Below are 13,234 nucleotides of genomic sequence, written 5' to 3' on the forward strand. Positions count from 1 at the left end.
TGACCCGACCCGAACCTGCTTAGCTCCAGGAAGGTAAAGGTCTTGTGCACCTTCAGGCCACACCCTGGAAACCTAGCTGTGGTCCTCTCTCGCTTATATGGAAAATTGGGCTGGTCATGTTGTGCGGATGCCTGATGATCGTCTTCCAAAGCAAGTACTCTATTCCTAACTTAAAAATGGAAAGCGTAATGCTGGTGGTCAAGAAAAGAGGTTCAAAGACTGTCTCAAGGCAAATCTAAGAAAACGTAGTATAAACACCGACAACTAGGAAACACTGGCCTGCAAGTGCTCCAGTTGGAGAACAGCCTTTCCCAAAGGTGTTGTGGGCATTGAAGACGCTCAAACTCAGGATGAAAGGGAGAAACGTGCTAACCCTCACTGTGATCAACTCTTGCCTGAAAACCAGTGCCCCCACTGTGGAAGGACGTGTGGATCCAGAATTGGCCTCCACAGTCACTTATGGACTCACTTTTAAAACCATGTTCATGGAAAACAATCTGACTCGGCTACGAGGGATCGCCAAAGAAGAAGAAATTGAATTGAACGCAGCAGGATCAATCCTGCGAACTGAGTTCCGCGGACGTGATGGATCTGGCGTGCTGACAACTCTCGCCAGTTTTGCTCCCAGGGCCACCTAACCCGCATGCTGTCTTTGTGTAGCATTGATTGGTGTAGCATTGATTGGAACCCCTTCACTGTAGGTTCCTAAGCAGAGTTTGGGTGGCCATCTTTCAGGGATCCTTCAGCATTGGGGGGGGGGGGTTGGACTAGATGGCCCTTGGGGGTCCCCATCCAATTCTACAATTCCACAGTTCCATGACTGCAGCGTTGGAGAGGCCGTCGTTCCTTCTGGGCTCCTACGCCTAGGAGCTCTCCAGAGGCAGCCACACAGAGCTGGAGGCGTTTCCTCGCCAAGGCTCAGCCTCAGAGGAAATTAAGCTGGGGAAGAGAAACTGTTTCGAGCACTCGGGACTGTGCGGGGGTGCAACAGAGGCTTCCTGCGCGGCCGTTGCGCACCTCCGACTTTGCTCTCCTTCCAACCACCAGAGGCCAAAAGTGCCCGGAGCGCGTTGCTTGAAGATCAAGATCATTTTTAATTAAATGTTTATGCAGCACTTTGAAGATGTGGAGCCAAGTGCTAAGTAGCATCGCGGGGAAGGTTGCTTCATATCCCAAGCCGTGAGCTGCGGGATCGGACGGAGAAAGGAGGAGACGGCAGCTCTATTTACACGCCCTTTTCATTCTGCAGGGGTGGGTTTCTGCCTTGTGGGAAAGTTGGTCGGAAAGAGACGAGGACGCAGTGGTAGAGTACTAGAGGAGGTCTCCAGGAGGGGCTGGGAGAGACAGCTTGCTCGAAACCCTGCCTCTGCCAGTCAGTGTGGACAATATTGAGCTGTTGTTGTTGAGTCGCTTAGTCTTGTCCACCTCTTCGTGACCCCCTGGACCAGAGCACGCCAGGCACTCCTGTCTTCCACTGCCTCCCGCAGTTTGGTCAAACTCATGCTGGTAGCTTCGAGAACACTGTCCAACCATCTCGTCCTCTGTCGTCCCCTTCTCCTTGTGCCCTCCATCTTTCCCAACATCAGGGTCTTTTCCAGGGAGTCTTCTCATCTCATGAGGTGGCCAAAGTATTGGAGCCTCAGCTTCAGGATCTGTCCTTCCAGTGAGCACTCAGGGCTGATTTCCTTCAGAATGGATACGTTTGATCTTCTTGCAGTCCATGGGACTCTCAAGAGTCTCCTCCAGCACCAGAATTCAAAAGCGTCCATTCTTTGGCGATCAGCCTTCTTTATGGTCCAGCTCTCACTTCCATACATCACTACTGGGAAAACCATGGCTTTAACTATACGGACCTTTGTTGGCAAGGTGATGTCTCTGCTTTTTAAGATGCTGTCTAGGTTTGTTATTGCTTTTCTCCCAAGAAGCAGGCGTCTTTTAATTTTGTGGCTGCTGTCACCATCTGCAGTGATCATGGAGCCCATTAAATTAAAATCTCTCACTGCCTCCATTTCTTCCCCTTCTATTTGCCAGGAGGTGATGGGACCAGTGGCCATGATCTTCGGTTTTTTTTACGTTGAGCTTCAAACCATATTTTGCGCTCTCCTCTTTCACCCTCATTAAAAGGTTCTTTAATTCCTCCTCACTTTCTGCCATCAAGGTTGTGTCATCTGAGCGACATCATATTGAGCTACATGGTTCAATTCTGCAGAAGGCAGCTCCCTTGCTGGCAAGAGTGTTAACACAAGACACAGTTACAACTCAGAACCAGTTTGCAAAAGGAGTGGCTATTGGGTTGGGAGGCCTTCCTCTTCAACAGGGAAAAACTTCTAACCTCTGAATATCAGAATACCCTGCTGGATCAGGCCAATGGCCCATCTAGTCCTGCTCCTGATCACACAGGGGCCAAACAGATTCCCCAATGGGAAAAACCTGCAAGCAGGATCCAAGCACAAGATCCCTCTCCCCTCCTGCAGTTTCCAGCGACTGGGATTCAGGAGCATTGCTGCCTTCAACTGTAGGTGCAGAGTAGAGCCATTGTGGCTAAGATCCGTGCCTAGCCATCTCCTCTATGAAAACCCTGATGTTCTATGATGGTCGGAGTTCCTTTTCACGGAAGGTGCCAGAGATTGAAATGCACTGCATGGATTTGAAGATCAGAGCAACGAGGCCGACTCTCCTCGACTGGAGGTTATTAAGCTGAGGTAGGATGGCTATCTGTCAAGGCTGCCTTGCTGTGATTCCAGTACTGCAGGTGGTTGAACTAAATGAATTAAAGGCCCTTGGGATCTCTTCCAGATCTAAAACTCTATGATTTTATATTGCAGACTGCCTTCTGATCTTCAGAAGAAGGGCAGAATATCCCCCCCCCTTTATTTTCCCTTCTTACACGGTTTCTATTTCTCTTTCTCTCTCTTTTATTTACGTCTTACCATGTTTAGTGCACATATAATTATGTACTTTTTGAGCTTACAATAAAGGTTATTTTTAAGTTAAAGAAGAAGGAGGAGGAGGCAGTATAGAAATTAATTAAGTAATTAACTAAAGAAGATATGATTTTTATATAATTAAATATAATATTATATAAAGATTACATTATACAGTGGTACCTAGGGTTACATACGCTTCAGGTTACAGACTCCGCTAACCCAGAAATAGTACCTTTGGTTAAGAACTTTGCTTCAAGATGAGAACAGAAATTGTGCTCCGGCGGCGCGGCAGCAGCGGGAGGCCCCATTAGCTAAAGTGGTGCTTCAGGTTAAGAACAGTTTCAGGTTAAGAACAGACCTCCGGAACGAATTAAGTACTTAACCCAAGTATAAGGGACGTGGGTGGCACTGTGGGTTAAACTACAGAGCCTAGGACTTGCCAATCAGAAGGTCGGCGGTTCGAATCCCCGTGATGGGGTGAGCTCCCGTTGCTCGGTCCCTGCCAACCAAGCAGTTCGAAAGCATGTCAAGTGCAAGTAGATAAATAGGTACCGCTCCAGCAGGAAGGTAAACGGTGTTTCCATGCGCTGCTCTGGTTCGCCAGAAGTGGCTTAGTCATGCTCAATGCCGGCTCCCTCGGCTAGTAAAGTGAGATGAGCGCCACAACCCCAAAGTCGGTCATGATTGGACCTAATGGTCAGGGGTCTCTTTACCTTTACCTTACCACTGTATAAAGATTACGTCATATAGAATCACAGAACTGTAGAGTTGGAAGGGACAATCTAGTCCAACAACTTGCAATGCGGGAATCTCAACTAAAAGCATCCCTGACAGATGGCCATCCAACCTCTGCTTCAAAACCTCCAAGGAAGGTGAGTCCATAAAGCATCTTCTCTACCACCCACCAACAGATCCTCTTTTAGGGAATGGATCAGCTGTTCAGAGATCATTTTGTTGTTGTTTAGTCGTTTAGTCGTGCCCGCCTCTTTGTGACCCCCTGGACCAGAGCACGCCAGGCACTCTTGTCTTCCACCGCCTCCCGCAGTTTGGTCAAACTCATGCTGGTAGCTTTGAGAACACTGTCCAACCATCTCATCCTCTGTCGTCCACTTCTCCTTGTGCCCTCCATCTTTCCCAACATCAGGGTCTTTTCCAGGGAGTCTTCTCTTCTCATGAGGTGGCCAAAGTCTTGGAGCCTCAGCTTCAGGATCTGTCCTTCCAGTGAGCACTCAGGGCTGATTTCTTTCAGAATGGATCGGTTTGATCTTCTTGCAGTCCACGGGCTCTCAAGAGTCTCCTCCAGCACCAGAATTCAAAAGCATCCATTCTTCGGCAATCAGCTTCTCCTTTACCCAGTGACTTCCCATCCAGTTGCCCTGGAGGGAAGAAGTCAGCCTCGAAGCCAGCATTTGCTACCAGACATTTTCTCCCATACGTTCTGGGCACCCCAGTTTAAGAAGGAGATTGGAATGTGTGCAGAGGAGGGTGACCGGGATGATTAAGGATCTTGGAAACCCAGGAGCCTTATGGGGAACAGTTGAGTGGGTACATTTCACCTGGAAAAGAGGAGAGTGAGGAGAGATGGGATGCCCACCTTCATCTTCCATGGGACAGCTATTCCTATAACTGGAGCAAGATAGTTTTCCACTGCTCCAGAGATCCAAACCAATGGCTTCAAATGGCAAGGAAGGACATCTCAGCTAAATGCCAGGAAGAGCTTTCTAACAGTAAGAGCTGTTCCTCTGTGGAAAGGTGGTGGACCTCCTTCCTTGGAGGTTTTCAAGCAGAGGCTGGTGGCCATCTGCCAGGGATGCTTTAGGTGGGAATTGCAGCTGGACGGGACCAGATGACCCTCAAGGTCCCTTCCAACTCTTTGTTTCTATGGTTCTGTGACATCTGGGGACCCCAGGTTGAAGAACGCTCAGCTGGGTGGACCAAATTCCAGCCTTGCTGTAACCCCACCTTCTATGCTTGAAGGCTGGTCCACATGTGTCATGGGAAACTGCCTGTTGACTTGCAGCTTAATGGCTTGCACGTGTGAATGAGTCACTGCAGGTTAACTGCCAGGGAGAGGTAGGACTCTGTACTGTCTGACATCAGCTCCAAGGGAGTTTTTTCTTTTTCTTTTTCTTTTACCGTGGGAATAGTGAACAAAGTCAACTGGAAAGTGATCAAGCGGAGAGTGATCCAGCAGCGCGCGTGAATCATTTCCCAGGTTTTTCTGTTTCGGGACCCAAGAAGAGCCCGTCGTACCGGGCAACCCAGTCAGATGGGTGGGGTACAAATTCGAAAGATATTATTGATGATTGTTAATGGCCCATCTAGTCCAGCCTCCCGTTCTCACAGTGGCAAATCAGATGCCCCAACGGGAAATCAGGAAGCAGGATCCAAGCCCAAGAGCAAGAGGGGTATTATTATTATTATTATTATTATTATTATTATTATTATTATCAACTCCCTTTGGGAAGTTTCCAGCAACTGGGATTCAGAAGCGTGGCTGCAATAGCCATCCTGGCTAGCAGCTGTCAGTAGCTTTCTCTCCTCAAATGAATTTGTCCAATCTTCTTTAGAAGCCACCCAGGTGGCTTTACAGAAGCCATCCATTGTTTACTGTTTGAAGAAGGACGTCTTGCATGCAAAACATGCAACTCCAACGACATTTGAGTCTGTGTTTCCTTTCTTTCAGACCTGTTTCACCCACCCAATCATGTGTTTGTGCATAGATATGTATCTCCACAGAGGTTGTGCCATAGTTACAAGTCTTTTTTCCTGCTTTAATAATAATAATAATATGTATACCCGCCCACCTGGCTGGGTTTCCCCAGCCACTCTGGGCAGCTTCCAGCAAAATAATACAATAATTCATCAAATATTAGAAGACTCCATAAACAGGGCTGCCTTCAGATGTCTTCTAAATGTCAGGTAGTTGTTTATCTCTTTGACATCTGCTTGGAGGGCGTTCCACAGGGCAGGTGCCACCACTGAGAAGGCCCTCTGCCTGGTTCCCTGTAACCTCACTTCTCACAGTGAGGGAACCACCAGAAGGCCCTCGGCGCTGGACCTCAGTGTCCGGGCAGAACGATGGGGGTGGAGACGCTCCTTCAAGACTACAGGACCAAGGCCGTTTAGGGCTTTCAAGGTCAGCACCAACACTTTGAATTGTGCTTGGAAACGTACTACCAAGCACCAGGCTCCCAGATGTGGAAAACTGCATGAGGAATCCCAGTCCCACCCCACCCCCAGAGGACTTTAGTACCAAAGCTGAAACTTCAGCAGCACCTCGGACTCGGATTCTATTGCGAACATTAATGCTGAACTGTGGCATGTTCCACGTCCTCCGGACACTGTTCTGCATGCAATAGTGAGGAGGTTTGAACACGGGTTTGAACATGGGTTCCCTTCCAACTCTTCAATTCCACGACTCTCTCTGAAAATGAAGCTGTTGATCACAGACCCCAGAAACAAGCTTAATGTATTGAGTGGCTTTACACTATCTTTTGCTCAGGTTGGTGGACCCATTGAAGTGAATGGTGCCCTATCCATTCATTTCAATGGATCCCTCCTCCTCTTTCTGCTTATGAATTCCACCCTAGGAGTCTTTGCAGAGGAGTGAGGGTGGGGTGGGGGGAATGGAGTTAAGCAAGAGTGAGAATAATAATAATAATAATAATAATAATAATAATAATAATAATATTTATACCCAGCCCTCCCTAGCCAGAGCCGGGCTCAGGGCGGCTAACATCGATAAAATTTCAGTAAAAGCATAATAAGAAAAATAAAAATAAAATCAAATACAGGTTAAAATGCAATTTAAAATGGCAGGAAGCCCCCCTTCGCTCACGATCCAGCCTTCCTCCCCATGACAGGACAAAGAGCTTTTAACAAATGAGGGGAAAGAAGAAGAAAAAACCCATCTCCTTTTAAGGAGAAAAGCTTCCAAAATGCATATACTTGATTAAAACAGCAAAGCTACATCAGAAGGGATCTGGAGAAGGAGGAGGCAGATTTTCTTTTTTTTTCCACCACAAGAAGGCATTTTGTCAAACTGGTTCGACCAGGCTAGACGCCCCAGGGCAGCAGGGAAGATGAGCAGGTAGGGAGAGGAAGGCCTCCCCCAACCTCCCCCCAAAAAATCCCTAGTGAAAGGATGGCTGGGGGAGAGACAGAATTGAGTTTCGTTCCCTCTTGCTCCCAACTCAGAGACCTCACAATGAAGTGTTTGGCTAAGCGCTTCCTGGGAGCTCAGGGTTCAAGGGTAGCTTAGCAAGGGCTGCTCAAAGGCAGGCAGCCATGAACCCCTCACTTTGGGGCGTGCAGATGTTTTGTTCTTCCTCTCTCCTAATGTGAAAACTCCGGGGAATATGAACGTAGGAAGATTCAGGGGAGGTGAAAGGAAGGGCTTTTTCATATGCTGCAAAGGGCAAAGCAGAGCTTCCATTCCCTAAAAAAACAGAATCATAAGAGTTAGGAGGGACCCCCAAAGGTCATCCAGTCCAACCCCCTGCAATGCAGGAAACTCAGCAAAAGCCACCCAACCTCTGCTTGGAAGCCTCTAACGCAGCCTTTCTCAACCTGTGGGTCCCCAGATGTTGTTGGACTATGAAATATACTCGGAGTCGAAAGTGGATTTCATGCTCTTTATTCAGCTCATAGTAGTGAGGAGGAATGGAAATTCCCCCCAGAATGTCTGCTTTATATACATTATTTACACAATGGGCCCCATGTGATTGGCTAATTCCGGGATTCTCCTGTAGGCCAATCAGGTTGAGGATTCACTTCCACATGGAGCTGGATTGGGTGGCTCCTGTGGACCAATCAGACTGCTGCATTCTGAATCCTATTGTTGTAGGGCCAATCAGACTGCTGCATTCTGGATCCTATTGTTCTAGGACCAATCAGACTGCTGCATTCTGGATCCAATTGTTCTAGGACCAATCAGACTGCTGCATTCTGGATCCTATTTTTCTAGGACCAATCAGACTGCTGCATTTTGGATCTTATTGTTCTAGGACCAATCAGACTGCTGCATTCTGAATCCTATTCAACTCAGTACATAACAGACTACAACTCCCATCACCCCTAGCTAGCAAGGCCAGAGCTCAGGGATGATGGGATTGTAGTCCAACAACATCTGGGGACCCACAGGTTGAGAACCGCTGCTCTAACGGAAGAGAGTCCACCATCTCCTGAGGGGATCTGTTCCACTATCCTAAAAAGCTCTTCCCATCAGAAAGGTTTTCCTAATGTTCCATTGGACTCTCCTTTCTTGTCCTTTGAGTCCATTGGTTCGGGTTCTTCCCTTCGGAGCAGCCGGAAGCCAGCTTGCTCCATCTTCCATGGGACAGGTCTTCAGATCTTAGAAGAATTTCACTTCTCAGTGTAATCCAAAACTTCAGAGGGCGCTGGGTTGGGGAAGACTGCCTTGAAGGAATAAACTATTTTGCCAGACTTTGTAGCTGCAGTGCCCATTTAAGCTTAGGACGCAATTTGTCAAGTCAAAAGACACCTCCTCTGCTGCAACACACTAAAGTGTTTATTTTTATTATTCCGTGTCATTGTCCATATTTGTTTATGTCTCGTAATATTTAAATACCGCTTGATTGAACAACAACAGAAAAGCACTTTAACCTTGCATTTCGGAGGGGAGTGAGGCTGGACTTGCATGGCTTCCTTCAAGCCACTTTTTGGAGGAAGCAAGATTCGAATGCAGAACCCCCCCCCCCCCCAGTTTATAGCTGGAGGAGGGCAAGGGAAAAGCCACCAGCCAGCGGCCACAGAGCATCTGCTTGGCATTCAGAAGGCTCAACTCCCCAGCACCCTCGAGCAGGGCTGGGAAGGACTGAGGGGGAGCGGCTACCAGTCAGTGCAGACACCACTGGATCAGATGCACCAGCTGGTCTGTATTGGTATGAAGCACCTGGCGATGTTCCTTTTTACCTGGAAGATAAAAACTCTGCATATGCTCAGAGGCGCTCTGTTCAAAGCCACAGCCTTGAGATTAGGAGTCAGATGCTCTTAGCCCTTGTTGCAAAGCTGGCATTGGGCAGGGTGATGGGAGCTTCCTGTATCCCAGGGAGAGCAGAAGCTCAGCCTCCAGGGAAATGATCTCAGATCACAAGACTGGGAGAGACTTCAGACACCCACTGCTGTCAGGCAACACCAGGGAAGACGGAAGCAAGGGGAAAACACCTGCTTTGCATGCAGAGAGCTCCAGGTTCAATTCCCGGAACCTTCAGGTAGGGCTGGGAAGGTAGCCTACCAGGAACACCCTGGGCAGCAAAATGCAGGCAATATGGAACTGGGCAAACCAATGGTCTTGGTCAGCAGAAGGCAACTTCTGACGTCTCAGTCACCACCAACAACATGGTGGGCCACTAGAGAGAAGAGACAGTGAATGAATGAATGAATGGAAGAATGGCAGATGAAGGTGATGGACTATATGGAATTGGCAAAAATGACTGGCAGAATCAGAGACCAGGGGGAGGAGACGGTGGAGGAAGATTGGAAGAAATTGAAAGATTATTTACAGAAATATCATAAAATTAATGAATGTTAGAATGATGTTGGATGGAGGTTAAAGGGTTATTAGTAACAATGTGGTGAAGGAATATGGAAAATTCGAAGGTTAAAAAGATGAAGAATTTAAGATATAATACACTAAGATAAAGACAAGGATAAGACAGAGGGAAGGGATTTGCTGATTAAATATTCAAATTGGAATACAGAGAGGGGAGGTGTGGGGAAGTCTGGGAAACAAGCGAATGTAAGTAATATTACGAAAATGGAATTGTTTTTATTTGTTTTCTTTTTCTTTTTGTATTTTTCTTTTTCTTTTTTCTATGTGAAAAATCTTAATAAAATATTATTTAAAAAAATAAGACTAGGATTAAACAACAACAACAACAACAACAACAATTAAACAACAACAACAACAACATATAAATGAAATAGCAGTTAGGATATTTTTTAACTGATAAATGTTGGAGCAAATAAGGACAACGAAACAAGCATAGGATAAAACATCTGAATAAAATACAAGATTAAAGACGGATAATGGATGGATAAAAACTGATAATTAAAACAGATAAGAACTAAAAACAAATAAAAACATGCAGTTAAAACAACTGTAAGAGCATAAGAACTAAAAGACTCGCAGTTAAAACGACTATAAGAGGCTGCAGAATAGAAGCCTCCGAAACAGAGGACACTCGCAGCATTAGAAACTGATGTGCAAATATGGTTAAAACAGACAATTAAAACAATGCGCAGCAATAAATTTAGAAACAGTGGAAGAAGACTGGAAGAAGTTTAAGGAATATCTGGAAAAAATATGTTAATATTTAAACCTTAGAATAAGCTTTGGAAGTGGATATAGGCTGTAGGGTTAGAAGTAGAAGATAGGGTATTTTAAAATAGTAATATTTGTAAGTGATAAAACGTGAAGTTATTTTAAGTGTGATTTTTTTAAAAAAAGGTGGTTAGAAATTATGATATATGAAATCTGCTAAAGATGAAGTAAAATGAAAATCAGATAGGTGGGACTTGGGGAAGCCCATTTAACAATGTTTAGAAAAATAATGATATGACAAGAATTTGTTCGTATTGCTTGTCTTTTCTGTTTGTTTTTTATTTGTGTTATAAAATGAATATTATTATTTTTTGAAAAAACGAAAACAACATGGTGGGCCACCTGGGACACCCAAGAAGATCAAAAGAGCCTACTGGATCCGGCCAACGTCCAAGTTGCCCAACCAGATGCCCCAATGGGAATGCTGCAAGCACAAGCCTGCGAGCAACTGGCGGTCAAAAGCTTTGCTGCCTGGATGCCTTTCAAAGAGGATTGGACAAATTCCTGCAGGAGGAGAGGGCTATTGGTGGCTGTCTCCTGGCCAGGATGGCATAGCTGTCAACTTACAGATTTGAAAATAAGGGACCAGCAGTCTCGAAAATAAGGGATCAGCAGCCAAAATAAGAGATTTTCCAAGCACAGGTATGTTCAACTTCTGAGCTCCTCCGAGCCAAAGGCAGAAAGCCCAGCCAGCAGCCAAACAAAGCCTCAAGCGGTGGTTCCCACAGCGCAGCAACCCGGCAAAGGGGATGCAGCAAGGAAAACCACCGTCACCTCTCCGCTGGGAAGCGCTGAGCAAAGGCGAGTCCCCAGGCAACGCGGCCGATTTGATTGGCACAAGGCATGCAAGCTCCAACCCCCAGTCGTTCTGAGACTCCTTATTGGGTGAGCAACGCAGCCAAGCAACCCAGTTGGAGCCTCCCTCCTCCCTGGCCGGCAGGGAGGGAGGGAGAGGAGCTGCTTCCTTTGAAACCTGGGAAATTTAAGGGACATCATCAATAAGGGACAGCAGCAGCACACGGCACTGGGATAAGGGACTTTCCCGCCAAATAAGGGACAGTTGACAGCTATGCAGGATAGTCCTGCTCCATGGCTGGAGACAGCGATGCTTCTGAATGCCAGCTGCTGGGAACCGCAGGAGCGGAGGGTTGCTTTTGTGTTCAAATCCTGCTTGCAGGTTTCCCACTGGCAACTGTTGGGCCATTGGCTGGACTAGATGGGTCATTGGCCTGAGCCAGCAGATTCTTCTTACGTTGTCCAGCATGGGAGCAAAGCCATCGTGGCTGGTTGCCTTTGACAGGCCTCTCTTCCATGGAATCATAGCATAGTATAACTGAAGGAGCGTCTCCACCCCCATTGCTCAGTCTGGACACTGAGGTCCAGCTCCGGGGGCCTTCTGGTGGTTACCTCACTGTGAGAAGCAAAGCTACAGAGAACCAGGTAGAGGGCCTTCTCGGTGGTGGTGCCCGCCCTGTGGAACGCCCTCCCATCAGATGTCAAGGAGATAAAGAACTACAGTGGTACCTCGGGTTAAGTACTTAATTCGTTCCGGAGGTCCGTACTTAACCTGAAACTGCTCTTAACCTGAAGCGCCACTTTAGCTAATGGGGCCTCCTGCTGCCGCCGCACCGCCGGAGCACGATTTCCGTTCTCATCCTGAAGCAAAGTTCTTAACCTGAAGCACTATTTCTGGGTTAGCGGAGTCTGTAACCTGAAGCGTATGTAACCTGAAGCGTATGTAACCTGAGGTACCACTGTATCTGACTTTTAGAAGACATCTGAAGGCAGACCTGTTTAGGGAAGTGTTTAATGTCTGATGTTTTATCGTTTTATCATCATCATTATCATCAATTTTGTTTGGAGCCACCCAGAGTGGCTGTGGAAACCTGGCCAGATGGGCAGGGTTTAAACAATAAATCATCATCATCATCATAGAAATGTAGAGTTGGAAGGGACCCCGAGGGTCATCTAGGCCAACCTCCTGCAATGCAGGAATCTTGTTGCCCAATGTGGGGCTCGAACCCTTGACGCAGTGATCAAGAGTCTCGATCTCCTACCGACTGAGCTGTCCCACTGCTTTCTTACCGCCAGTTCTGTCCCTGAAGGTTTTGCACCTCCACATTCCTTTATATATTTACCTGCCCCCCTTTCCCAACCCTCCCTTGCCCTGGCAGAGAGTTTTACACAGAGAGAGAGAGGGGGGAGAGGGAGAGAGAGAGGGAGAGGGAGAGGGAGGGAGGCCGCTGCCTCTTCTGAAGTGGCACCGCAGGGTGAGACCGGTGGCAGGTGCTGGGCGTCCGCCTAGCCTGGGGCGACGCAGAAGGAAAGCAGGAGGGGGAGAAAGGGCCGAGGCGAGGGCTGCATTTCTGATTAAACGCAGCAAAACACCTCGCCTGGGGCGACAGGTTCCTCTCGCTGCCTTCCTGGGGAATTGCAAAGCAAACAGCCGACTCCTCCGCCAGGCTGGGCTGCCACCTGTCAAGTGATGTTTGACAATTTATTAAATAAATAAAAAAGAGGGGAGTGGGAGCGGGGGCAGAGAGACAAACTTTCCCCTGTTTCCAGAACAAACTGTTTGCACAGAGTCCCCGGAGGAGGAACGAGACCGCGGTGGCCGCCAAAAGCCTTTTGTGAATGAATGAGCGACTGAATGAATTGGATGGATGGGTGCAGGGGGCGTGAGCCAGAGGGCCGGGAGAGCAGCATATTTCTGCAGGGAAGACGGGGGCAGAGAGCACTTAGCGGCGGGCCTTGAGTCAACAGCAGATTAGAGCCACACGCCAGAGTTGCTCTGAATCGCAAGAGCGGCATGCCTCGGAGGCAGCAGCCTGGAAGGAGCAGGCCCCACGCTCCCAGGAGGACGCAGCAGGCAGCCCGCCCAGGGCACAGAGCTGGGGAAGAGCACGTCTCCCAGCAGCTGAGCAAATGCTCAATAATAATAATAATAATAATAATAATA

The sequence above is a fragment of the Podarcis tiliguerta genome (genome assembly GCF_965153285.1).
Source record: "Podarcis tiliguerta genome assembly, chromosome: 5".
Classification (NCBI taxonomy): Eukaryota; Metazoa; Chordata; class Lepidosauria; order Squamata; family Lacertidae; genus Podarcis; species Podarcis tiliguerta.